General features: G+C 49.3%; 1 protein-coding gene across 8 annotated transcripts in view; it reads right to left on the bottom strand.

Annotated features, from left to right (window-relative positions):
• Positions 1-26877, bottom strand: part of CRACDL (CRACD like) — a 123309-nt gene that overhangs the window by 87586 nt on the left and 8846 nt on the right. The window contains exon 1 of one of the 8 annotated variants that reach the window (XM_082427251.1): positions 16857-16875. The exons of the other annotated variants lie outside the window; for them this stretch is intronic. The gene's annotated coding sequence lies outside the window, so the exon portion shown is untranslated. Of the gene's footprint in view, positions 1-16856; positions 16876-26877 lie in introns of those variants that run through there. 8 annotated transcript variants of the gene reach the window in all.

Here is a 26877-nt window from a genome sequence, read left to right as displayed (position 1 = left end):
GCTCCGACCCCCCCAAGCTCAGCGGGAGGGGCCTTGTGGGCAGGAGAGGTGGCAGCCCCTGAACACGACAGTCCCCTGCTGCCACGGGAGCCAGCCCACTCCGCCCAGATCCCAGTCCTAGCAAAAGGCCACTCGGCCACTCTTCCCCACACAGCCTGATGGTCCAGTGGCAAGAAGGGGCCGAGGGTCCATCACTGGCCACCGGGCAGCACAGAGGGATGAGACAAGGTCATGTGACCTCAAGCCATTAATCCTTTCTTTCACATTGAAAAATATTTAATAAGCACCAAGGATTTACTATATAGCACAGGGAATTACACCCAATCTATGGTAATAACCCATAATGGAATACAATCTGCAAAATGCTGGATCACTCTGCTGAATACTCTACTCCTGAAACTAACACGATATTGTAAATAACTGTACTTCAACTTAAAAAACATTTTAAATATGTAATCAGCACCTAAAAACGACAAAAATCTACAGGACAAGAGTCCTCATATAACCTTGTAGTTTCGCGAGCGAGTCGGGCAGACACGATAAGTTACACGAGTCCACACGAGAAGGAAATCACATCCTTGAGGCAGAACGTGGGCAGGTGCCAAATGGACGGCCCAGTGGCTGCCATCACTCTGGGTTTGGAGGCCCGGGGAGGATGCTGTGACGCGGGGACCACAGCCAAGCTCTGAAGGGCAGGGAGGGAGGGGACGTCCAGGTGAAGGGACAGGGCGGGTGGCCTTGCAGGAGGGGATGCCCCTGAGTGCAGTGCAGCAGTAACAAAGGCAAGGCGTCAGCAGACAGACTGGCCCGAACGGACTGGAGGGAAGAACGTGGCTAAGGAGGAAATGAGGGAAAAAATGCTGAAAGGCTGGTGCTGCCTGATAACGGAGGGCCTGAGGGCGAGACCCCTGGATGTGTGTTTGGGAAATCTTGGCCCAACGGGAGTGAGAGGGAGGGACTAGAGGCTCCACGTGTGGGTGCCCTGGTGGCCCCTGCAGCCAGAACCAGGCTACTAAACCTGCCCAGCAATGAGTCCCCCAGTGGCCCCCCACCCCGCTCCCAGCTTTCCAAAGGGGGCTGAGGAGCAGGAGAGAAAAAAGGCAGAGGTGGGACTCAGGGCCTGTCAACTGCGCAGGTGTACAGGGTGCGGAAGGTGGGCTGTTTAATAAAGCAGAGGAGGGCAGGCCTCCCGAGAGAATCACACAGAGCCGTCCCATCCTGATCTGCATCCCAAAATGATGTGAGGGCCCGAGCCCAGCCAGGGGGAGATCTGAGCCTCTTCCCAAAGCCTCATGGGGCAGAGCGAACCAGCCACAGGAAATAACCAGAGACGGCCCGGGTTCAGGGCCGGTGGTGGCCGCCCAGACAGCACCTCCTCATCTGAGAAGGAGCAGGTCCTCCAGCTCCACCTTCAGTGATGGTGGCAGTCAGAGGGTGAATTAAGTTCCACTGAAAGGAAGACTGAGCACCTCCCCTTCCTTAGGACAGGAAGTGATTCAACAAGTAAAGAGGGTAGGGATGTCCCTGGTAGTCCAGTGGGTAAGACTCCACGCTCCCAATGCAGGGGGCCCAAGTTCGATCCCTGGTCAGGGAACTAGATCCCACATGCATTAACTAAGAAGTCCGCATGCTGCAACTCCAAAAAAAAAAAAAAAAAGATCCCGCATGCCGCAACTAAGACCCGGTGCAGCCTAAATAAATAAATAAAAATTAAACAAACAAACAAACAAATAAAGGGGTAAAGGGCAGGGGGGAGGGTGTTCAAAGCAAGGGGCTCCGCCACTTAGAGCAAGGTGAGCTAGGGCAAGTCCTGTGACCCCTCGTGGCCTCTCTTCACTCCCTCTTCTGTGAAATGGGACCATACCTCTTTGCAGGGCTGCTGAGAACTAAATGAAGCTAGGCTGGCACAGGACCTGGCCAGGGAAAGGCTAATAAACAGTGACCGTTTTGGGCCTCATGAGGCCCTGGAGCCTCTGCTGCAGCGGGAAGGTCGCCAGCACCATGCAAAAGGTTTTCCAGTTTGGGTTCCCACAAGCGACAGGAAGCACCCTTCCCACCAAAGGTCTGCCCATCCCCAATGCTCAGGGAGCCCTGATCCTATATATATGGCACATGGGGCACGGGTGAAAGCACCATCCCAGGGCTCCCTCTCTCCTGAGCCCAGAGCCCTGGGGGCACAGAAGACATCCCAGGGGGACCAGCACAGGTGACCTGGGGGTCCTGACATAGCACCAGCGCCCCGGCGCAGGGGGCCACAGGCTAATGTCGCATCCACTGAGCATCTCACCCAGGATGCTTATCTGTGTGATGGGACCACACATCAGACCACAGGGCCCCCAATCTGCAAGGAATCCTTCTGTCTCTACTTCAAGTCCTGAATCACAGAAGAGACAGTCCAGAGGCGGGCTCGCTTAGGAAGCCAAGTAAGCACCCTTCCCTCTGTGCCCCCGGCCCTCGTGGAGACCGGCAGAGCCAGCACCCTGAATCCACCCTGAGTCCAGGTGGCCTGGAGCAGAGGCACTCACTCCTGCCTCACCGCCCCCAGGCCCTGCAGACCCAGTGCCAGGACAAAGGAGCAGTTAGTGCTGCGGCCAAGGGCACCTGGCCACCATCGGGCAGCTGAGGGACCAGCTTTCCTGAACCCGCCAAATGCCCACCTCGGGCCACATCACTGTTCAGAATTCCCTGATTATAAATCCATTTTGTTTACCCCCCTATTTTTTAAAAATCCCATCTAGGAAAAAAATAAAGGAATCTTCGGGATTCACTGTGTCAAACAATTCCACCTGTGGGAAGAGGCCACAGCTCTGCAGGCACATGGACGAGAGACAAGTTTAAACCACTGCAAACACTTAAGTCAAGGGATAGTTTTTTTTTTTTCTAAAGCAACAATATACCATGATGAAAAACATTTGCATTCTCATTAACTCCGAATGCTGAGAATGAGCTAAGGCTTCTTAACGTGTCTCACCCTGCAATTGTTCTGCAAGTGGATCTTAGCAGTAAGTTTTATTTCTGATACGTCACTGAGTTAGGAAAAAAAACATTCTTCCGGCATTATCCCTAGGCACACACACAGGTGTGCGGTCCTGAGATTAGAAATGCTGCTGCAACCATGACTCCTGCTTTCCTAGCCCTCCGTCCAGGTGGTGCTCCCTTGTCTGATCTCTGGCGCCCGAATGACATCTGCAAAACACAGTCCCCGGAGCCGCCCTCATCCCACGGCCAGCGATACCCTGAGCTCCTGGCAGCCTCGCGGTGGAGCCAGAGCCTCAAACCCGGTGAGGACGAGAAAAACAATCCCCAGGAGAGAGAGTTATACAAAGTGAGGGGCCGCCGAGAAGGCAGGTACCAAATGCAAAAGAGGATGAACTGACGTACCCACTCCTTCACACGCACCCGCTTGAGTTCATTTTAGGCCTGTCCTCACTTAGGTCCCCCCTCATTCATGCTTTTCTTGAGAACAGTCCACGGGAAGCCGCCCCCTGCATGATTACAGTATTACAGTCACCGTACACTGCTCTGTCCCACTCACTCCCCGTGGAGATTTGTTCAACGCACAAGGCCTCTTGGCAGGAGCCTTCCCGGAGAGCATTTTTTTTATTATTACTAGTTCCCCGACCAGGGATGGAACCTGTGCCCCCTGCAGCAGAAGCGTGGAGTCTTAACCACCGGACCACCAGGGAAGTCCCCCGGATAGCACCTGACTTGGAGTTCAAGCCCAAGGCCTGAGTCCTTGCCCCAGACGTGCCACCTACCACAGGAATAACCTTGGGAAAACCACAAGATCGTTTTCTGCCTGCCTCTTCATCTGGAAAGGTGGAGAAGGAATTTTTCTGGTCCATTCTGAGGATACAGTGGGATACGGCACATGGATGCCCAGCCTTTCATCTACCGTGTTTACTGACACAAATTTCAATCAGAGCAGGAAAAAGGCCACCTTTATTTCTCCCCACAGCCCCTCTCCCACAGCTCAAGGTGGCATATGTGACAAGAGCGGGGCCCCAGTGGACTTGCTCACATCCACAGGCCCCTCCAGGCCTCGCCTCCTTGCAGCTGAAGCGGACCCACATTCCAGAGCCCTCGGGAGGGTCTGTGGGACCCTCACTCCACCCCAGGGCCGGCAGGGCCCTTCTTGTGCCTTTTTACACAATGAAAACATCTGAGGCCTGACTGATGTTGGGCTGGCCCTGGTCTCTCTTCCCACAGATCCTGCCTCCAAAACGGACCTCGAAAATCTGGAGAATTCTTTTCCTCCACCTGCTGCCTCATGTGCGCAGAACCGAAATAGCAGAACACGTATCCTCGTGAAGATCAGACCCCAGGGGCAGCCTCGTCCACAAATGACCACGCGACAGCTCTGTTAGAGGGCATGATTCCCATCATGGGACGCAGTGGAAAGGAACATGGGATTGAAATCCAGACTCCTGGCTTCAGTTTGTCTGCATGGCCGTAGGCAGGTAAGTGAATCTATCTCCCCATCCTATCCACTGTACCACCGGGCCCTGTGTCATCCGGTGTGGCAATGCCCAGGAAAGCACCCTGCAAATGATAGGGTGCCATGCAAACAAGAGGTGCCCTACAGGTGCACCCTGTCCTGCTTCAGGACTCCGCACAACATCACAGTTTTGAATGGAAATGTTGCTTTCACAGTAAAATTACACAGGTTCTCAAAAAAGATCAAAGTGAACTCAAGAGCCTACCGTACCAACCACTGTCATTTCAGTATGGTTCCCCCCAGGCCTTGTCCTTGTCAGCACTACATTTTGTTCTCAGTCATTCACAAAACAAATATTTACTGACTACCGCTAAGTTCCAGGCGCTGTGGTAGGCGCTGCAGATTCAGCTGTGAACAACCACAAAAGACTGAGTCCTTGTTCTCATGTTCTAAGGGGGAGAGAGACAATAAACAAACAGGTATCCAACATGCCGGTGGAGGTGAGGGCTTTAAATCCCAAAGCGCAGTAAAGGAAGTGCTATTTTATATCAGGTGATGGGAAGGGCTTCTCCGAGAAGCTGACAGTTGAGCGGAGACCTGAAGGAAGTGAGGGGGTGCGCCATGGGGATGTGGAGGGGAAGAGTCTGCAGGCACCGGGTTGGGGGGTGGGGAGCAAACTCAAAGCAGAGGGATCAAGGGGAGATCAAGAGAGATCAGAGCCATGCTGGGTGCTGGGTGGGGAGGAGGGTACACAGCAAGGAGAGCCTTGTAGCACCTGGACAAGACTTTGAATTTTATTCTGAGGGAAGTAAAAAGCCATCGGCAGGTTCCAAGCAGAGGGCTGGCACAATACGACATACATTTAAGTTTCATTTTCCAATTAATCTTGCTAGTATACAGCAATATTAATTTTTGCATATTCACCATGTATCCTATGACTTTGCTAAATTCACTTATTAGTTCTAGTAGCATTTGCATAGATTACTGAGAATTAGGTCTTCTGCAAACAAAGATAATTTCACTTCTTCCTTTCCATCCAACCTTCTTGCCTTTTATTTCTTCTTGCTGCCTTTTTGCATTGATTGCACTCCAGGGCTGGGCTGTACGGCATTGTAAGCAGGCTCCCTTGCCTTCTTCCTGATCGAGGGGCAAACATTCCATGCTCCACAGTTTAAAATGACTTTAGCTGTGGGTTTCTGGAAGCTGTCCTTTAAGAGACTGTGGAATTTTCCTTTTATTCTGAGTCTGCTGAGAGTTTTTAGTGATAAATAGGCTGTGAGACTTGTCAAAAGCTTTTTTTTAAAAGCTTTTTTTTTTCTGCATCTAATGAACAGGTAATATTTCTTTTTTATTCAGTTAATGTGGTGAATTACACTCATTGAGTTTCACATGTTAAACCAACCTTGCATTCCTGGGATAAACCCCATTTGGTCACGAGGTGTTATTCTTTTTAAATATTGCTGTATTCAATGTGCTAGTATTTTGTTATATTTTGTGTCCCTATGCTCATGAGAAATACTGATCTGTAACGTCTTTTCCTTTTTCTAAATCATGGTTATGCTGGTCTCATAAATTTGGGAAGTGTTTCCTCTTTCCTCTTCCTCTATGAAAGAATTTGTATAAGACTAGTGCTATCTCTTCCTTAAGTGTTTTCTAAAATTCACCACTGTAGCCATTTGGCCTGGAGTTTTCTTTGTGGGCAAGTTTTAAATTACAAATTTTAATTTTTTTAAAACTAAAATTCAAGGCTATTCAGATTGTCACTTTCTTCTTGTGTTAATTTTGATAATTTGTGTCTTCCGAGGAATTTATGTCCATTTCATCTAATTTTTTTCTGAACTTATTGACAGGAAGTAGTTCTTAATACTCCATTATTAACCTCTTAATGTCTGTAAGATGTATAGTAATAGGCCCCCTTTCATTCCTGATGTTGCCAATTTGGTTCCCTCTTTTTTTTCTTGAATATTCTTCTTAGGAGTTTATCAATTTCATTCATCTTTTATAGAACCAACTTTTGTTTTTACTGGTTTTTCTCTATTGCTTGTCTGTATTCTTTCATTTACCCTCCTCTTGTTTCTTGTGATACTTTTTACTGTTACATGTATTAGAAACTCCTCAGTAAAACTGCTATTATTATTGCTTTAAACCATCAATTGCCTTTTTTTTTTAACATCTTTATTGGAGTATAATTGCTTTACAATGTTGTGTTAGTTTCTGCTGTATAACAAAGTGAATCAGCTATACATATACATATATCCCCATATCTCCTCCCTCTTGCGTCTCCCTCCCACCCTCCCTATCCCACCGCTCTAGGTGGTCACAAGGCACCGAGCTGATCTCCCTGTACTATGCAGCTGCTTCCCACTAGCTATCTATTTTACATTTGATAGTATATATATGTCAGTGCTACTCTCTCACTTCGTCCCAGCTTACCCTTCCCCCTCTCCATGTCCTCAAGTCCATTCTCTACATCTGCGTCTTTATTCCTGTCCTGCCCCTAGGTTCTGCAGAACCCTTTTTTTTTTTTTTTAGATTCCATATATATGTGTTAGCATATGGTATTTATTTGTTTTTCTCTTTCTGACTTACTTCACTCTATATGACAGACTCTAGGTCCATCCACCTCATTACAAATAACTCAATTTCATTTCTTTTTATGGCTGAGTAATATTCCACTGTATATATGTGCCACATCTTCTTTATCCTTTCATCTGTTGATGGACACTTAGGTTGCTTCCATGTCCTGGCTATTGTAAATAGAGCTGCAATGAACATTGTGGTACATGACTCTTTTTGAATTATGGTTTTCTTAGGGTATATGCCCAGTAGTGGGATTGCTGGGTCGTATGGTAGTTCTATTTTTAGTTTTTTAAGGAACCTCCATACTGTTCTCCATAGTGGCTGTATCAATTTACATTCCTACCAACAGTGCAAGACGGTTGCCTTTTCTCCACACCCTCTCCAGCATTTATTGTTTGTAGATTTTTTGATGATGGCCATTCTGAAGGGTGTGTGGTGATACCTCATTGTGGTTTTGATTTGCTTTTCTCTAATAATTAGTGATGTTGAGCATCTTTTCATGTGTTTGTTGGCAATCTGTATATCTTCTTTGGAGAAATGTCTATTTAGGTCTTCTGCCCATTTTTGGATTGGGTTGTTTGTTTTTTGATACTGAGCTGCATGAGCTGCTTGTGTATTTTGGAGATTAATCCTTTGTCTGTTGCTTCATTGGCAAATATTTTCTCCCATTCTCAGGGTTGTCTTTTCGTCTTGTTTATGGTTTCCTTTGCTGTGCAAAAGCTTTGACGTTTCATTAGGTCCCATTTGTTTATTTTTGTTTTTATTTCCATTTGTCTAGGAGGTGGGTCAAAAAGAATCTTTCTGTGATTTATGTCATAGAGTAAACCATCAATTGTCTTTTAAAGAAATTTTAAACTGGGAAAACAAATTCTTTTATATTTACCACATAGTTCCCATTTCTGGCACTTTTCATTCCTTTATATGCATCTATATTCCATCTGGTGGCATTTCCCTCCAGGCTGAAGACTTTCCTTTAATGACTCCTGCACTGTAAGTCTGCAGAGAACAATTTCTCTCAACTGTTGTCAATCTGAAAATGTCTTTGTTTCACATTTATTTTTGAAAGATAATTTTTTTTTCAGAACTTTAAAGATGGCATTCCACATCTTCTAGTTTGCATTGCTTTCAGTAAGAAGTCAAGTATATCCTTGTCTGTGTCACCCTATATGTAACACAGTTGACCCCTGAACAACATGGGGGTTCATCTGTGTACAACTTAGAGTCAGCCTTCCATATCCATGGTTCCTCCAAATCCACGGATTCAACCAGCCACGGGCCACGTACATAGTATTTACTATTTAAAAATATCAGTGTATAAATGGACCCACACGGTTCAAGCTCACATTGTTTAAGGGTCAACTGTGTATCTTTTTTCTTCCGGCTGCTTTTCATCTTTTGTTTTCAGCAATCTAATTCTGGTGAGCCTAGGTGTGGTTTTCTCTGGGTTTACCCTGCTTGGGTTACTTGAAATTCTAAAATCTGTATGTTGAGATTTTTTTCATCAAATTTGAGGAAATTTCCTCAAATGTTTTTCTGCCCCAATCTTTCTCCTTCTAGAACTCCAATTACACATACGTTAGACTACTTGATATTATCTCTCACATGACATTGAGGCTCTGTTCATTTTTCTTCAATTTTTTTTTCCTCTGTACTTCAGTTTGAATGGTTTCTATTGATCTACCTTCACGTTCACTGATATTTTCTTCTATAGTGCCCAAACTGCTGTTGAATCATCTAGTGAATTTTTCATTTCAGATACTGTATTTTTCAGTTGTAGAATTTCTATTTGGTTGTTTCGTAAATTTCCATTTCTCTACTGAAATTCCTATCTGCTTGCTCATTATGTTTCTATGGGTGTGTATCTAATGACCTTTTTCTCTTTGTTACTGGTCACACTGTTTACATGTCTAGTGATGTTTTTATTGTATGCTGGATATTGTAGATAACACTTTGTTTAAATAGTGTTGAGTTTTATTCTGGCAGACAGTTAGTTGACTGGCATATCACCCTGATCCTAATGAGGCTTGTTTTTAGGTCTTGTTATTGTGGGTTTGGCATGGTCCTTACTCCAGATTAAAGAAATCCTATTCCTAAGGTGTGGCCTTTCTGTGGCCTCAGTTGTTCAGTAAGAGCTCCTCACTCTGGAAGGTTAGAGCTCTATGTCTCCCAGCACTGTGTGACCTCCAGAATCTTTGTTTAGCTTACTACCTGCTCCTTAGTAGTTGTTCTTTTCTGAGCCTCGAGGAGCCTTGTCCTGTGTAAACACAACTTAGTATTATGCAAGACTAGGTGACCACTTTGAAGATTTCAGGAACTTCGTCTCCAGTACACTGTGCCCCACAGATTCCAGTTGCCTCAGCACCCCCGAATTCTGACCTCTGTTTCCTCTGCCCATCTCTCTGTTGGTCTCTGCTCCCCTGTGTCTTGGTTTTGAAGGCTCTCCCCCACAGAAAGCCAGGATGGATGTGGAACTTGCCTCACACGCTTCCATTTGGATCACAGACCACTGAACATCGTTCCATTCCTGACAACAGTTGCTTCATATATTTTGCCCAGTATCAAAATTGTTGGAAAAAGACTAAATCCAATACTTATTATTCCACTATGGCTGGGATTGGAAGTCTGATTGTATTCTGACTCTGGCTGCTGTATAGAAGAAACTACAAAATGAACTACTTACCCTAAGGCCACATAAAAAAAGATTGATGATGGAGTTTCTCTTGGAGCAGAAAATGCTAATGCTTTGACACCTGTTAAACACCTGTGCAAATCTGGCAAGGCATCAGGAGTAAAATGTACTTTCAGATAAACCCATGGGAACATGAGGCCAGTTCTCATCTCTGACACCAAGTAGAGACCTGCAGTTTGGGAGGCTGGAATAAAAGGACCTCCTTCCATAGTTCTTCTGGTTGAGCTCAGCCACAGCCAGAGCAGGAGCTGGCAGTGTTCCTTCCCCATTCAAAGCTGTAACCAGTGGACTGACTGGCCATCTCATCTGGGAAACCAGCCACAAGGGCAGAGGAACCCAAGTGTGTGACCTGGGGAGCTCTGAGGTCACCCTCAAGTATTGGGTCTCATTTAGACAATTCCAAATCTTCAGCTGTGGGGCAGGAAACGGGTCACATGCTGTTACTCTTGCAATGCAGGACCAAGTCAACCCTCCAACAACAGTTATTTTCTTAGCAAATGCCTGCCCCTCACTACAAATGGGGATCTGGATCAGGGGAAGCCCGCAGTCTTCCCTGGCCACCCAGCTATATGACGCCACGGTTTCTCCCATCCACAGCCTGTGGACGGCTTGTCACGCTAACAGCTCGTCAGGGAACAGGAAGATTTTATCAGCCCAAATAAACACCCGAACTCAAACTCACCCTATCGCTGTGAATGTCTATCAGGCAGATAAATACACGAAAGAGCCGCCCCCTCCCTTCCCTGGTACAAGCTGCCATTTGCCCTGGACAACAGACCGAGGCTTGGGTGTCAAGTGGCTCACAGATCCAATGACCTTCCCTCCATCCCCTCCACACCCCGGCACTGCTTCAGGAGAGCAGCAACGTCCAGAATCCACTTGAGAAGTGGCCTGAACCTCACAATTTCCATTACAAGTCCACGTGCGCAGAAGTGAACGTCATTTACACCTCACCTATCTTCTCTCAGCCTGGACTGAGCCTCTATTTGCAGAACCAGCCAGAAGAATCCTAAAGGTTCAGAGGTCTACACAGAGGAAGCCCACTGCCCAAAACTTCCCTCCCTAACCCTATCTTTAAAAGCGTAATGCAGATGCTAATAGCAGGGACTGGACAAAGATGTCCTGATTTTAAGCCTCACACAGTGAATCAGCATTTCAGAAACTCTGCTCCCTCAGAGACCCTGTGAGAACTCTCCGGCAAAGTTTCATAAGAGATTGGCGGAGGGCTGTCAGGCAATTTCTGTGTAAGCTTTCTGCACACGCCACGAAATTCTTATTTTCCAGAGCCCTAGACAACAGTAGCAAATTCTTAAATTTCCCTTACGATATTCACATTAGATTCCTTGGGCTTCTCAAGGGGGGCTTTTTGTTCATGAAGTTATTTTCTTTATTTGGTTCAATTTTCTGCTGATTTACATGTAGCAGCTGTGTGATGTAATAGCTACCGCTCATAAGAAGAGGTGGGCAGGTATGGAAGAATTCCTATTAAATGTCTGAGAAAGCAGTCATGATTCTTAGACACAGGATCCCAGAGGAGTTTCAGAATGTTTCCATGCAATTTGGACCCAGGCAACTGTCATCAAACCACTGTTCAGGAAACCTGCAGATGCAAACGAAATGAGCCGTCAAGACGCGAGCCAGCAGCGGCCATGTACGAGGAAGCCGCCTCCCTGCCGCACATCCCTGCTCTGACCTGCAAAGGCCCACTGCAATCTGATGCCAGGCTGAGCCGGTTTCCCCCAGGGGAACATGCACCTGGCACCGAACACTCCATCTGCTAGGGCGCCCCCAGCCACCCGGCCAGCTGCTCTTTTCCCTGCTTCCCTTTTGGTCAGAGGAATCCTGTTCCCGAGCCACCCGTAAACTCACAGAGCCTGTCCCCAGGTCCAAAGCCCATCAGCGGGCATGACGAAGGGGCAGCGATATGGCTGAGGGACAACGACGATAAAATGAACGGGTATCAGGGCTCTGGCAGCTTTCAAAAGGGGTTACTGAATCCTGAAGATGGAAATGGCTGCATTTTGTGCAGGTTCTCAACCCTCCGGGCTTAATAAAACACCCTTCAGCAATAAGCCCGTCCTGTCATCGTGTCCTTTCTCTCCAGCATCGCACGGGGGGCAGGGGGGAATGCTGTTCCCTCCCCACCAGCCTGGCACCACCTCCCACCTCGGCTCCACCCGCTCCTGCAGCTGCTCCAGCTGCTGGAGCAGATTTCAGAGACCTCTTGCCAACAGGCTGTGGGTCAGGACCACCCTCAGGCAGGACACACCGCACACCTTTTGTGAACAGCACAGGGCAGCATTTTCTCTGAGGATGCATTCTGAGTACTTCTTTGCTTCCCAAACCACTGCTCCGAGGACACCCCGGAACCAGTCAGCTCTGGCTCACATGACAACCGTTCTCCCCAAACAAGGAGCAGCCTGGAAGCCACACGGGTCAAGGTTAAGGTGTCCTTCCCTCCCACACCCACCCACCGCCAGAGTGTGGGCTTAGAGGCCATCAGGCCTGGGCCCGTTTACAGGGGGACCCCAGCAAGGGTCTGTCCCCAGCGCACACGTTTGATTTTCTGCAAAGTGCAGCCGATAACTGCGCCTACTCTCGGGACCAAGAGGAGGATTAAATCAGGTGAGACAGGTCAACTGTGAGGCTCAAGGGTGCATGCAATTACCTCTCAGACAAAAGGGCTGTTCAGGACTCAGGTTCCAGTGAGCTTGCTGGACACAAAGAATCAGAAAAATCTAAGAAACCATTTATTTTTCAAGAAAGGTTGAGAAGTTGTCTTCAACCCCATGTGGCTGCCAGGAAGTGGAGGATATAGCAGTGTACATCTAACCCCTCGGGCCTGAGGCAGGCTGGGCTCACAGTAGCTGTGGTCGCACACAGCAGCTATGGGACGAATATCACACCCATGCTGCTGGCCAGGCATTATAAACCTTGATTGGGATTAAAAAAAAAAAAAAAATCTTCCCCAAATAATTTTTCCAACATTTAGCCTACTGCAAACTACTTCACTCTTCTCAGCTACCATGTTCTGGAAAATACAGAAGTTGTCCAAACTCTGGAACTATTCTTGCTCCAAGATTCCCCAGGTCGGGGCTTGCTGATGGGGTCTTTACACCCGGAGTTCTGGGTGGGGCCGGGGGCGGGGGGGCTTGTCCCAAGGCCAGGCACCTGGGTCCCTCAAAGGGACATGTTAATTCTGGCCCTGCCCACCTCGCAGTTAATGGTGGGCCCAAATAAGACTGCTGGGTGCAAGCTGTGCCTTGAAAAAAAACAGACGGTTCTATAGATGGGGAGGTTTCTCCAGACTATGGGACACTTTGCACAGATGCCCCCGGCAGCCCCAGGTGCCGGCCCACAAGCACTGACTGAGGGTCCTGGGCCTCCGTGGGCAGAGCACGAGGTCAGGCACTGATGGACGAAGCTGACAGGATGCAGTCCCTGCTCTCAGACTCCCACAGACGACAATCCGCCCCCTTAGTGTGCGAGGTCCAGGTGTGTTCAGCGTCATGAGGATGCCCAGATCGATGCCAGGGCCAGAAGGGGAGGCACCTGCAGGAACGGGAGCCGCCGAGCCTCTGCGGGACAGGGTGCCGGTGGCCCGCGGTGGCCTCCTGAATCCAAGCACTGGGGCCTGAGGCAAGGCCGGCACTCCCAGGCAGAAATTACCTGCTGAGCCTCAAAGCTGGGCCACCCTGAAAACCTGTGGATGCTTTGTTTTCTTCCCCAAACCGTTCAGTTCACATGATTAAACCCACAGAAACCCCAAGCACACCAATTGCTCTGCTCGCATGCGTCTCACATGGCAACAGGAAAACCGCAGAGGTGACAGTGGAAAAATGTTCTTTCGAGAACAATACTGACACACATGTGCTTAACTGTTTTACTGTCCCAGCTGGCTGACTCATTTGGTGGTGACGCAAGTGCCAGGCCCCTCCCCGCCCCTTGTTTGGCCCTAACTGGCAGCGGGAGTGTTTCCTCTGGTGACAGCCACCAGCGTCCTGGACGACACACCTGTGCCCGGGATTGGGGAGAGCGGGAAAGGGGCAAGGGAGACCACAGCATTTTGCAATTGATTGAAATAGCCATGCTAACTGCTCATTCCTTTGAACTAAAAGGCAGTCTGCAAAAAGTAAAAGAACAGCAAATGGAGGAGGGGGCCGTGCTGTCGGGCGGTGGATGGGATGGGTTCAACGTGGCCCAGGTATGCTGCAGGCAGGTAAAGGCTCTGGGTTGAAGGTCAACAGCGAGCATGGTGATGCCCACTCCTGTCTGCCACCCACTCCTCAGGGGTGACCTGGCCGTGCTCGCCCGGCCCCACCTCTGTCTCAGGCGCTGGGCTCACACCACCTGTGGTTGCACAGATCTGCTGCTCCGACCCACTGCTCGTCTGCAACGGGGCGTGTGCCGGGCACAGACAGGCGTGTCCCCCCCCCCTCCAGGCCCGTGATGGCTCCTGAAAGCCATCCCCCCGCCCCCCGCTGCGGCTGGGGGCCGCCTGCCTCCCACCCCCGACTGGCACGGCCGCCCCCTCCCCTCGGCAGCCCTGCTGAAGCAACTGAGCTAATTCTGGGCTCCCTGCCACCCGCACAAGCCCACGCGCACGTGTTCTGACTCATTTCTGAGGCGCCTGGAAGCAGGGGCCAGGAGACAGGCCACAAGGCGCCCACGAGCACCCCATCAGCTCAGGGCCGGGGGTCCTCGGCCTGGCAGGGAGGCCTCTAATCACTTCCACAGATCACACTGGTGGGGACGAGCCCCGATTTTGAACTCCACGGATGGATGTCTTGAGACGTCCAGCCATGTGCTCGTGGTACACAACCATGGAGTTAAAATCTGGAGTTAAAAATTAAACCTGTCTTACTGTTTACCATCGAGACCCGTTTGGCGTGTGGAAAATTCTCACCCTATTGCCAACGTTCTCAAACCTAAAAGACATGAGATCAGAAAAGAAGGGAGAATTTACATCTAAAAGCTCAGTTCAATCTATTTCCAAAACCATTTCCTGGACACCTATTTTGCGTTATTCTTCCACATCCCCAAGGACCTCAGGCAGAGTCTCCACCCTCAAGAGACGGCCGTTTCTGCCCTACCTGTAGCGGCGGTACGATACAGCGCGAGAAGGGAAGCGACACGGAACAGTTACATCTGCGCAGGAGGTGAGGGAGGGGGAAGAGTGACCTGTGGGCAACCCACGGGCAGTGAGGACACAGGCCTGCAGCCTCTGGGGATGTCTGGGGAACAGGGAGTTTCAAGGCTGGAACCTGTGGGCAGTGAGGGGAGGGGCAGGTATCAGACGTGCTTAGATGCGAGGAATGCTGGTCAGACGTGGGGGGCCCAATGCCAAGCCCCTTAGTAACTAAGGACCACACCTCCCATCAGAGGGCAGGTCTGGGCATCCAGGAGTCACAGAGAGCGCACTCTGCAGCAGCAAAAAAACAAACATCGTATAGTAACGCATGTATGTGGAAGCCAGAAAAATGGTACAGGTGAACCTAGTTCCAGGGCAGGAATAGAGACGTAGACATAGAGAACGTCAATGGACATGTGGACACAGCGGGGGGAAGGGGAGGGTGGGATGAATCGGGAGGTTATATTTGACATAAATACACCACCATGTGTAAAATAGCTAGCTAGTGGGAACCTGCTGTATAATACAGGGAGCTCAGCTCGGTGCTCTGTGGTGACCTAGATGGGTGGGATGGGGGGAGGGAGGTCCAGGAGGGAGGGGATATATGTATACATAGAGCTGATTCACTTCATTGTACAGCAGAAACACAACACTGTAAAGCAATTACACGCCAATAAAATAAATAAATAAATAAAAATAAAATGAAATCTGTCTGACTCTTAAAGAAAAGAAAAAAAAGAAGGACTTTAACCAATGTATGTGGTCGGGCAAGTTACTTACACGCTCTGAGCCTCAGGATAGTCAGAATAAACATAACAAAACCTACTGCAAGGCTGTTTTCAGGATTAAATACGCTATGGGAAAGCGAAGTGCCTGCCTGTGGCCAGTGGTCCTGCAGTGCCCAGGTGTAATGTGGGCGGGGAGAATACAGTTTAGAGACAGACAGGTTTGGGGGGAGGTGTCAAACTCCAACTCCACCGCTTAGAAGCAATAGGACCTGGGAGAAGTTGCTCAAACTTCTGAGCCCCGGGCTCCTCCACAGGCAGGCGGACAACAGTGCCCTGCCATTAACGGGCTTAGAAAGCGGCTCTGTATTGCAGGCTTTATTATCATCTTGTCATTCCCTGTGACCCACTGAGCAGCGCGGGGATGGCGGGCTCGGCCGTGTGCCCCGTGACCCACTGAGCAGCGTGGGGACGGCGGGCTCGCCCGTGTGCCCCACTTGTGGTCAGAAGCCAGGAATCCAAGTCAGGAAAACAGCCAGGGGGGAGGAGGCAAGAACCAACAAGCCCAGGGGCCTGCGGTCCTGGAATTCTTCCAACGGATCTTCCACTTGGGAAGTCATTCTCCTCCGCCTCCGCCGCCTCCGCCGCCTCCTCCGCCTCCGGCACCACACAGCAGCCCAGCCAGTGCCAACAGCAGCCCGGACATTTACTCAAGGCGGCCTCCGAACCTCCACCCCAGGCAGGAAGCGTCCGAGAGCCAGGTTTCCAGGGGGACGGCGCCCCTCTCTGTGCTGGGCATCACACCCACGCGCACGTGGACGCCACCAGTGAAAACGCGCAGAAAAGGCGCACACAGGGAGGGGGCTCCCAAGAAACCAGCAGGGTCCTGCCCACCCCTGATGCTAAGGACGGACAGCCCCACCGGCACCACCCCCCCCCCCCCCCCGCCTGTCCCCAGGCGCTTCCCGGGCTCCAGCCCTGACGCAGCTCCTCCGCCACCGCTGCGGGACCACAGCAACTCAAAAGGTCCCGGGCTGAGCCCGCAGGCGCTTCCCGAAAACGGCGGAGCTGCCCCGGGCTCGCCCCTCCCACGTCGGGTTACAGAGGCTGGGTGCCGTCTCCACCCCACGGTAGCTCTCCGCTTACACGGGCTGGACGCGGTCCAGGCAGACCTGTGGTTGGTTACCGTCCTCTTCCAAGGAGATTTTTTTTAAAAACAGGAGTCGCGGGGTGGAGGTGGAGCCCTGTCTTGACCCCTCCTCCGCCTCCCAGGGATCGGGTTCCTGAGCTCACCAGTTCAGGGCCCTCGAACCACAGGCCCCTCATCAACTCCGCTGAAACTGGAGCGTCCGCGGGGGAGGCGGGCTGCCCTGGGTGCACGAGCCGGGCAGTCAGCACCCCTGGGGGCGGGGCGGGGTGGGGGGGACACAGCCACTTGCCCTTCCTCCTCGTTCCGTTCTTGACAGTCTCGTCCCTGGAATTTAGACCCCTGAGAGAGAAGGAAGGAAGGATGAATCTTAGCCCAAGGCTGCTCCCAGGGCCGGTCCCCAGCCCCTGGGGCAGTGTCCGGCAGTCATCAGGTGCCCAGCGGGCAAAGGAGTGTGTGGTCCGGAGCAGGGGACCAGGCATCCGAGCATCAGCTCCCTCATCAGTCGCGGGTCTCTGCCAGTGTGGGTGGCTTGGCTGAAGGAATTGGCATTGAGGCGCACAGGGTAGAGAAATAAGGGTTGGGGGCAGGGCGTCAGCCTGGATGGAAGTGTCCATTTCCTGGCCTGGCCCAGGGACTCGGTCTGGCCCCTAATCAAAGTGATAAGGAAAGACAGAAAAGGACATCACATGACAGGCCCTAGGGGACTCAGGCTCAGGGACAAGGGGGTACAGAGTGTGGGAGACGGGCTGCCCCTTGCTGCCCCCTTTCTGCATGGAACCCGGTGTGGCTAAGTCCTTCCTTTGAGCCCAGGAGTGCCCGGGAGGCCAGAGCAGAGTATCACGGTGGACTCCTTCCTGAGCACACGGGAAGCTCCTCCCAGGACCAGCAGAGAGGAGCCGGGCAGTGAATGAACAGGGCAGGGGCATGCCAACACCTGTCGCTGTGACCACAGGGACCAGGGATGCTTGAGGACTGGGGAGAATACGACCGTCTGGAGTCCTGCAGGACCTGCCTAGGTTTGAGCTAATCCAGGCCATGACGTGAAGGTCACCTGAGAGCAGAGAGGGAGGAGGGCTATCAGCTCTGTGCACATGAAGGACAAGAGCGGCAGAGTGACGGGGCGGGGCCTGCACTGGGCAGGTGAAGAGGGGAACCGCTCTGCTCGGAGGGGGCTGCTAGGCAGGGAAAGAGCTGTCCGCTGGGCACGGGCACTGGGCACGGCGGCCCGTCACGGATGGGCGGCAGCACAGCCGGGTTTGTGTGACAAGTGATAGTTACACATTCCACGCCTATTTGGGACAAGAGGTCAAGCTCTTTTTTTTTTTAAGATTTTTTTTTTTTTTGATGTGGACCATTTTTAAAGTCTTTATTGAATTTGTTACAATACTGCTTCTGTTTTACATGTTGGTTTGTTTGGCTGCAAGGCATGTGGGATCTTAGCTCCCCAACCAGGATCAAACCCACACACCCTGCATTGGAAGGCGAAGTCTTAACCATTGGATCGCCAGGGAAGTCCCAGAGGTCAAGCTCTTTCAACACAGTTTTCTCCAACTCTATGACTGAGAGGAAGCACATGGGCAAATCTTCCAAACATCTACTAACCAGCTCTTGGTCTCCTTGGAACCAAAATCAAATACTCTGACCGAATACAGTGCAAGTGTTCAAAGGCGCGGCCGAGCCTTTTGTTTGGTGAATGACAGCAGGTGTCCCTTCTGGGCTCACCCAGGGCACTGGCCTGGAAAACTGCCCCAAACTTCCAGAGAGGGCCGGACGGCAGGAGCCCAAACTCCCACGACATCATCCAATGTTAGGATGCACCTAGAAAAATGGGGATTCTAATTATAACAGTAATTCATTGGATTGTAAGACCACTGTGCTGTATCCACACGATGGGATACTACTCACCAATAAAAAAGAATAAACCACTGATGCAACTACATGGATGAATCACAAAATAATTACAGGCTGAAAGAGGCCAGACAAAAGAGGATCTACTGCATGATTCCTGTTATATAGAATTCTTGGGAATGTAAATTGAGTAACAGTGACAGAGAGTGGACCAGTGAGAAGGGAGGGGGATGGAGGGAAGAGATTAGAAAGGGCATGAGGCATTTCTGGGGGTGATGGATATGTTCACTGTCTTGATTGTGGTATTGGTTTCACGGACACATAAATATGTCCAAACTTATCAAATTGTGCACTTGAAATGTGTTCAGATTATACGTCAATTACATCTCAATAAAGCTGTTAAAAAAAGTCATCCAAGCTGATTATAAGAAAAAATACAGAAAAATATTAAATCTCCCATAATTTTATCAGAGCTGACCCAAAACAATGTTTCCTTTCAATCTTCTCCCTATACACACACACAAATAACATATAACCTTGTTTTTACATAGACTACAATCCCTCTTTTAAAAGTTTTTATATTCTGATTTTTTAAAAACTGTATATACTGAGTTTTTGTTTAGTTTTGAACTCCACCCTTCAGGCACACTGAGAACAGGGGTGGGGGACAAGCAGCTTGGGGGTGGGGGGAGGGTGTGCAACCAGAAGGGGGTTCAGTCCCAGAAGCAAAGCCTCTGGAGGGGCCAGGTGGACCCCAGACCCCAGGGCAGAAAGCCGGTCCACTACTCTGAGAGCCTGCCCAGTGTCAGCACCCCTTCCTTTGGTTGAAACTTTCCTGTTCTCCAAATCGCGCCTAAATGACAGTGCCTCACACCCAGTATCTGCTCTGAAAAAAGTGAAGACCGGCCTATTCTCCCAACACATCTCCCATCTTCACTTTGGCCCCCCGGCTCTTTCCCACGGGTCCCCGTCTCCCCCTCCAGCCCCGGCCCACCATCCCTCCCGCCTTCTTCATTTAGCCCTAGATCACGAAGTGCCCTTGTGACTAAGCATCCTTCGGAAATGTTCCTAAGGGTTCAACCACACTTGGCATATGAATGACTCACTCCCTATTATTGGATGTTGAAATTGCTTCCAAATTCTCATCTTTGTAAATTACATTGTGATGAACATCCTTGCAAAGAAATCTTTTGACTGCAGATTTAATTGTGTCCTTGGGAAAAATTCCTAGAAGTGGAATCCCCAGGATGAAGGGGTGAATTCTTTTAAGGGTTTTGGGACATACTGCCAAACTGCTTGACAGAAAGCTTGTATCTTCCACATGGCTCCACTTGCACCAAGTACCATCATTCACAAAAACAAACACAAACGATACACACCCCAAATGTTGCTAATTTGATAGCAAAAAATAGTATCTAATTTTAATATGCACCTATTTTATTACTTTACAACCGACTTTCTCAGATTTACTGCCATTTATTTCTCCTTATGTGAATGAATTCACATCGTTCAGCCACTTTCCTATTGGCAAGTTCATTCACAAAAAGAGTTCTTCATATCAATTATCAGAGTTGTTTTTGTAAGAGTATTTTTCTATACGTGTTGCAGGAGTTTTTTTTCTCAGTTTATCAACTGACATTTTATTTTGTTTTGGGGTTTTTTCCTTTTAGCACACTAAAGTTTTGATTCCCCCTGGTGAAACAAAACAATTTTGGCCTTGTGGCTTCTGCCTCTGGTATCACATGTAGAAAGATGTTTCTCATCCCATAATTTCTTAAGTTCTCAACTGAAGTAAATTTAATGACTTCATTTTTACATTTAAAATTGTAATCCACATGGAATACATTTTGGGGTTTGACGCGAGTGAGAAACCTGATGGTTTTCCTAGTGGTTAAATATTAACTAAATCTATTAACTCTTATTTTCCAGACTTTCTAGTCTGTTCCATGGATATGCTTTCAATTACCAGCTCAAAATCAAAATGTTTCAAGTATTATAAATTTATAATATGTTTTAATATCTGATAGGTTATCCACCAAGATTCTAGCTGGGAGTTGCATTAAATCCAGAAATTAATTTGGGAACAACGTAAATACAGAAAATAGTGATCCCTCCTTTGCGGGAACGTGCTAAACACCTTCATTTACAGAACTGCTCTCTTGAGTTTCCAGGTCAACTTTCTTATGCTCTTCATGCAGGTTCTACACATTTCCCATTAGCACCCTTGCCAGGAATTCCACCTTTGATTCTGTCATTGGTGGAACAGCTTCCCCATCACATTTCCTGACTATCTTAGGGGCAGACAGGCGAATTGTGCACACTTCCGCATGTAGGCGCTGTCTCTGCAATGTCCCCCAGCCAAGCACAGCTGGTTCCAAAGCCTTCACTGAGTGGTCACCCCTGCAGGCCCCCAGAGCTGTGACCACTAAGGGGCGCCCGCGCTTTCCTCCTCGGTTTCGCCGCAGCCTCCTCTTTTAAACCCCTCCGCCCGCCCTCGACAGCCCTCTACACAGCCCATGCCCTGTCCCATCAGACACAGCCTGTCCCACACACACCAGACCCTTCTCCCAACTGGAGGTGTCGCTCCCTGTAGAAACGACCTTCACTCCTCTAGATCCATCTGCTGCTATCTCCATAGTCTGACTTCATCAACTGCCCCCTCAAAAGAACACTGTAGTGCGTATTTGAAAGGTGCTAAGAGAGTAGATCTTAAAAGTTCTCATTACAAAAAATTGTGTAAATATGTATGGTAGCGGATGTTAACCAGAGTTATTGTGATCATTTTGTAATATATACAAATATTGAATCATTATGTTGTACACTTGAAACTAACGTCAATTATAGCTCAATAAAAAATAAAGTAAAATAGCAAAAATAAGTAAGATAAAATGTTAGGAATTTTTTTAAAATCCTCACTGGGTTTGCACCTTGTAGAGGAGCCCTTACTCCAGTCTACTTTCTGATAAGCTATTCACACGTCTGTGCCCTGTCAGGTGATGCTGGGAAGGCCCGGCCCACAGTCAGCTGTCCTGCCCCAATCCCAGTGCCGTGCACTCGGCTGCAGCAAGTGTGTGCTGATAAACTAGGTGAAGGAAGCTGGAAATGTGCACCCTGGGTATGGCGAAGCCAAAAGGAAGAATGATTCCAGGAAGACCGGGAGGCCCGAGGGGCTGAGGACAAAGGAGCGTTTGTGCCTCTTCAGAGCAGATGGGGTGCAGGCCAGCCCAGCCCTGCACACCTGGAATCTTTCCCAACAACTGTTTGGGCTGCTCCCTCCTGCAGGAAGGTGGGAGCCCGGGTCTTGGAAATCAGCTCTGCCCAGCCGTGGCCCAGACATGCTCAGGTGAAGGCCAAGGCTCTCAACCCTGGCCACATAGCAGATTCACCTGCAAAGCTTGTTAAACACAAAGTACGCTCCCACCCAGACCTCCTGAGTCAGCAGGGTAGGTGAGGCCACGGCAGCCTCAAGCAGGCTGATATCAGGCCAAGGTACAGCCCAGGCAATCACCCTCCACCTCCTTGGCCTCCCTTGAATGGCAAGGTGGACCAAAAAAGGAGAAGAAAATAACGCTTGACAATGCCTGGAGGCCAGGCGCTGGGCTAGGAAGGCACTTGACATGTACTATCTAATTGCGTTACTGCCCCAACTTACAGAGGAGAAACCACATTCAAAGGTGTAGTCTCATCCCCAAGCGACCAGCCTGGGACCAGGACCAGACAAACCAAACACCCCATAACTGAGAAATCCAACCTTTTCTGGTTTAGCTAAGACTCTGAAGGGCCTAAGAGTGCCAAGCATCTATCTCCCCGTGATGCCTCGGGCACCCAAGCACTTGGTCCTGAGCCTGAGAAACAAGGGCTGTTTGCCTTCACCGACTGGCTTCCGGCCAAGTTTGGGGGGCCTGGTTCTTTTCAGGGTTCCTGCTTCTCCTCCAGCCCCATTCTGCACCCGGGCATGGGTAAGCCAAGCCACCGAGCGGTCCCTTCCTGCCTGGGCCCCGCCTCTGTGACTCTGCTCAGGCACCTCCCCAGGTGGGCAGGGCCCTCTGTCACACTCCCAACCAGGCTGTGTTGTGACATTCTGGGGCTCTAAGCACTTCTGCCTTCATGAGCCCCTTCCTCTATTTATAAAAGATTTTTTAAGTATTATATATCTTACAATTGCATTGGTATAAAGGTGAATATATTATTGTATACTAAAACATTCTCTTTAACCTGAAGTTCATGTTTTCCTTCTGATTTTAAAAGAAATTAAGACATTTCTTTGGGCCCCTAAAGCTCTGACGGACGCTCAGCACTGTGCGTCCCGTGTCCACTGGGCCGGTGGGCCCTGCCCCACCGTGAGCCCCACAGGGTTCCCTGGACGCTCCCCACGGAAACTGGCGCAAGCTCAGCCAGTGCCTCTAGGACCCAGGCCCCAGGCACCCCACCCCGGAGGATCTGCTGCCCTCACCCGTCACATTCATTGCACTTATGCTGATATTTCAATGCTGTTTAGACTGTGGGCTCCATGGACCTTGATAATGTGTACTGAAGGAACACTGAATAGAACGAATAGCAGTGAACTTTTACCAGTGGGACTACTGGATGAAATGATAGGTTTGTTTGAGGACTTTTGCCTGATTTTCTTGGCTCAGTATTTCATATTCAAATTAGCTCAACATGCAGCTCTCTCTCGCAGGTGAATAAGAGGCCACGGTGGCCTGTGAGACCAGGCTGCTGAGGGAACAACATGCCTGCTAGAATCCTGGATCCTTCTGTTAGGGTCCAGGTATAAAAGTAGGGTCCAGGTGCCTCATGATCCCTAAGTGGTTAAGACATCCTGTGTATTTCTAATGCTAAAGCTCTACTGGGCTGTGACACTTCAGACCGTTTGGAAGTTAGTGCAGTGGCTGATGCTTGGGGATTACTTTTTAAAAATAAATCCTGGGAATTCCTGGCAGTCCAGTGGTTAGGACTTGGCGCTTTCACTGCCGGGGTCCGGGTTCGATCCCTTGTCAGGGAACTAAGATGCCATAAGCCAGCGGTCTCCAACCTTTTTGGCACCAGGGACTGGTTTCGTGGAAAACAATTTTTCCACGGATGGGGGGTGGGGGAGGATGGTTCAGGTAATGCAAGAGATGGGGAGCGATGGGGAGCGGCAGATGAAGTTTTGCTCGCTCACCCGCCACTCACCTCCTGCTGTGCGGTCCGGTTCCCAACAGGCCTCGGACCAGTACCGGGGGTTGGGGACCCCTCCCATAAGCCACGTGGCATGACCAAGAAATAAATAAATTAGTTAATTAATTAATTCTGAAATCCTGAAATAGAGAAAACTAAGCACTAATTAATACTTGGAATTTTGGTATTATTCAGCCTATTACATCTCTTAAATTTGTCTTCATGTTTGGTTACCTCTTTTAGACCATTTTTTCTTAATTCATATGTTTTCTTTTAATTAAGGTATGTTTGTTCTAAAAAGAAAACATTTGGGAGTAGAAAACTACACTTTGTCTCATAACTGGAGTGAAGCTTCAGCCACTGCAGAAGCACCCCCTGGTGGAACCTACTGAAATTGCAAGCAAAGTACCCAGGAGGAAAAAGCAAACTGCAAAAGGGCATATCCACTTTTTTGAAAGGCTACAAATATGAAATCTCCAAACACAGATCCTTGGTTCTTTACCTGTGAATCCCTGATAAACAAGCATTATATAGAAATGTATCAATATTATGTCACATACATATACAGGTTATTATTTTTATTTTATTTTACTTTTTTTTAAACATCTTTATTAGAGTATAATTGCTTTACAATGGTGTGTTAGTTTCTGCTTTATAACAAAGTGAATCAGCTGTACATATACATATATCCCCACATCTCCTCCCTCTTGCGTCTCCCTCCCACCCTCCCTATCCCACCCCTCGAGGTGGTCACAAAGCACCGAGCTGATCTCCCTGTGTAGGTTATTATTTTTAAATAAGTGTAGATGTGATTAATAAAATATGTCATCTAGATGAGCCTCAAAATTCATACTGTTTTTTTGTTTATATACTGATATATTAAAAATACAATTGTTGTCATGTGGAAGGTTTCCCTAACTGTTCAATGTGACAAAGGGACACTCCTACTCAGAAAGACCAGGAACTCTGGCTTTAGGGGAGAACTGACAGCCTTTAAGAAACCAAACACCGTGGCAGACCATCCTGGACGTTGTGTCTTGAATTCAGATGGGAATTCCACTTTGATTGACAGTGAGGAGCTTCAACTGCAACTTTGCACAAAAGACTACACATCCATGAGAAGAGCAAAGAACTGATGTAATGTCATGTTGATATTACAGCAGAAGTGTTTATTTGGGAATTGGGGAGAAACAAGAACAGAGGATGTTTGGGAAGTATCTGCTCCCTCGGCTAATCCTGCTGGCACATGGCGAACAGTTCACTTGGGATTGCCCCGTGGAGCCCGAGAGACTCAGGATGCAGCCACCCTGGTGCGCCAGCCAACCACTGACCCGGTGACAAGGCAGGATCCCAGCACCGGTCGCTCTGGACCCCTTCCCCCACCCCCAGGGGCTTCAGGTGACCGCCTCCCTCTCTGCCCACCTAGGTGTCCCTGGACGGGGACAGGCACACATGCCACTTTCACCTCCTGAGCTTTCGTTTCCTCACCTCCAAACAGGGACAATCGTTCGTACTCTTTAAGGTGGCTGCCAGAACTAGTGGGATCATGTATTCCTTAAGTACCCAACAGTGCCTGGAACACAGCCCATGTTCAGCCCACTGGGGCTCCCACCCGTCCCCCTCACTCGACACTACACTTTTTATTCTCTCAGATGGCATGTTACAGGCAACAGTACCCCAGTTGGTCCACACAACGACCCTCAGAGGTAGGGGCTCGTCCCGTCCCATTTTCCATACGGGGAACAGAGGCGCTGAGAGGCCACATGGCTGGAGAATGTGAGAGTCAGGCTCTGCACCCAGAGCTCCCAGTCACGAGGCCTTGTTCATTTTAACTAGGAATGTTCTAACATTAAAAAAGAGAGAGAGGTAAGTAAGGCTTAATTATAATAACACGTCCTTTTTAACTCACTCTTGTCCACTGGCTACAGCATACCTGCCGCTTCCACACAAACGACTGCCTTTGCTTCTCCCAACAACCCTGGAGGAAAATGAGCCCGAGGCCCACTGGGTCAGCCCGGCCCCCAGCCCGTGCCCTTGGCTGTCTCCCCACCTGCCACCTCCCCTCCTCTGCTTTCCTGCAGAAACTGCTGCAGGCGGCGGATGCAGGAGGGAAGGAGGAGGGTCCCCAGAGACTCCCGCCCGGGGTGCGTGTCAGGGAAGCAGCTCTGGGGGAAAGTGGCCTGGAACAAGGAGCCCCTCCTGTGCCCCAGGCCTCGTGCACACCCTGGGGAGTAACTTGCCAAGTTCACTCCCACTAAGAGAAACCCTGGGCCAGTTATAAGGACACTTCCAGGCCATTTCCACATTAACAGTTCAAGACAGGTTAAAAACAGGCGACAAGGAAAGGACACTGGGTTCAATTCCCTGCTCCACCGCGGACTGGCTGTCTAGGTAAGTCTCATAACCGCTCTGTGCCTCAGTTTGCTCCTCTGGAAAATGGGAATAAAAATTGGTGTGGGGGTAAAGCAATCCTGGCAGCACCTGGCGTTTTACCTAAGGAACAAACAGTCTATTTTCAAGGGGAAATCATCTCCTGAGAGAAGAGGGGGTAGAGGTGGGTCCACAGCTCTGTTGCTCACTAGCTGAGGGGCCCTGGCCAAGTTACTTGGCTTCTCTGGGCCTCAGTCTCCTTATCTGTAAAATGCACAGGGTGATCGTAAGGACTAAATGAGATGCTGAAGATGAAAGACCCAAAATGATGCGTGGCCTCGACATCACCTGCTCTCTGCGCTGGAAAGAGACTCATCTAATCTGGAAAGAGACTCATCTAATCGCACACATACTCACAGCTTAGTAACTATTTGAAAGCACAAGATTCGGGGAGGGGGAGGTTATGCAACAGGCAGCCTGGATTATCCAATGTATCTATGCCACATGCACAAAATTCAGAATCTCATTGTACGTGCTTAGAAAAATGGAAAGAAACACCTGTTGCTGGTAAAATAATTATTTCAGTTTACTTCATCATATACAATCAATGTACAACCCGTAAAATTAAAGAAAGGCAAATGTCTGTTACATATAAACCATAGATAGAAGGTGCTGTGGAAACCTAAGGCACATCATTTGGGATATAGCAAATCACGATTACTTTCTCTTTTTTAAAAGACATGGGTTCCTTTGATGGGCCTTGCTGAAAGCATGACCTGCTGGACC

The sequence above is a fragment of the Balaenoptera physalus genome (genome assembly GCF_965194825.1).
Source record: "Balaenoptera physalus genome assembly, chromosome: 15".
Lineage (NCBI taxonomy): Eukaryota > Metazoa > Chordata > Mammalia > Artiodactyla > Balaenopteridae > Balaenoptera > Balaenoptera physalus.
Note: the sequence above shows the minus strand (reverse complement) of the source record. Positions and strands in the feature narration are given on the sequence as shown.